Here is a 905-nt window from a genome sequence, read left to right on the forward strand (position 1 = left end):
GGTCAAGGGCGAGAACCGCCGCGACACTGTCTCGCAGCGGGAGAGAGATGGGCTCCAGTCTGAACGCAGCACAGCAACTGGGAACCGATGGCCCAGGAGCAGGATGGACGGAAAGCTACAAAGGAACATGGGGCTTACGGGGGTTCTGGCCAAACCGGCCTGACAGGATTCTGGCTGGAGAGAGGCCAGGCGGATATCACTTGGGGATGGTGGAGGATGAGGAACCTGATCGGATATGGAGTGTGGTCAGATAACTGACTGACTTACTGGCTTTTTACTAGGTTTTACAGAGAAGTGTACAGGTGGGCCTAGGAGAAGCTTCGGAAGCCAACCAAGGTTTGATCAAGCAGAGAATCTGTCCCTCTTTGCTTGAGAAGTATGAGATTTAGAACATGGAGAACACAGCTCAGAGGTGCAAGCTTAGAAGGCCGAGGGAAGCTCCCACCACTCCCAGGGTCCCGGAAGTTGGCCTGAAGCCCCGGTGGTATCCACAGGCTGCACAAAGGAAGCTTTTTTCTTGCATTGCCTTTGTAGAGGAGGCCAGCTGGATTATCAGTACTCCCTGGGCATACCTACAGGATACCTGTTTCATTCCAGTGGGCCCAGGTGGGGCCTGAAATGCCCAGTGGGCCCATATGGGGCCTGAAATGCCCAGTGAAGAAGGAAGAATAGAGAGGGGACCTCAGAATCTACCAGGTGCAATAGGGTGTGCAGCTTGGAGTCCAGGCCTACAAGCACTGCAGCTTTGTGGGTCTCCAATGCCCCTTAGCTCCTGATTCGTCATCTGGAAATAAGGATGAAATTTCCCTCTCCATCTTTCCCTTATAATTTGTGTGGTTATTATATAATCTGGCTTGTGAAAACCCTGGGAGGGATCTCAGCGTATGTGACCCTTAGCATTCCTG

Source organism: Tupaia chinensis, unplaced genomic scaffold (assembly GCF_000334495.1).
Source record: "Tupaia chinensis unplaced genomic scaffold, TupChi_1.0 Scaffold141036_1, whole genome shotgun sequence".
Lineage (NCBI taxonomy): Eukaryota > Metazoa > Chordata > Mammalia > Scandentia > Tupaiidae > Tupaia > Tupaia belangeri.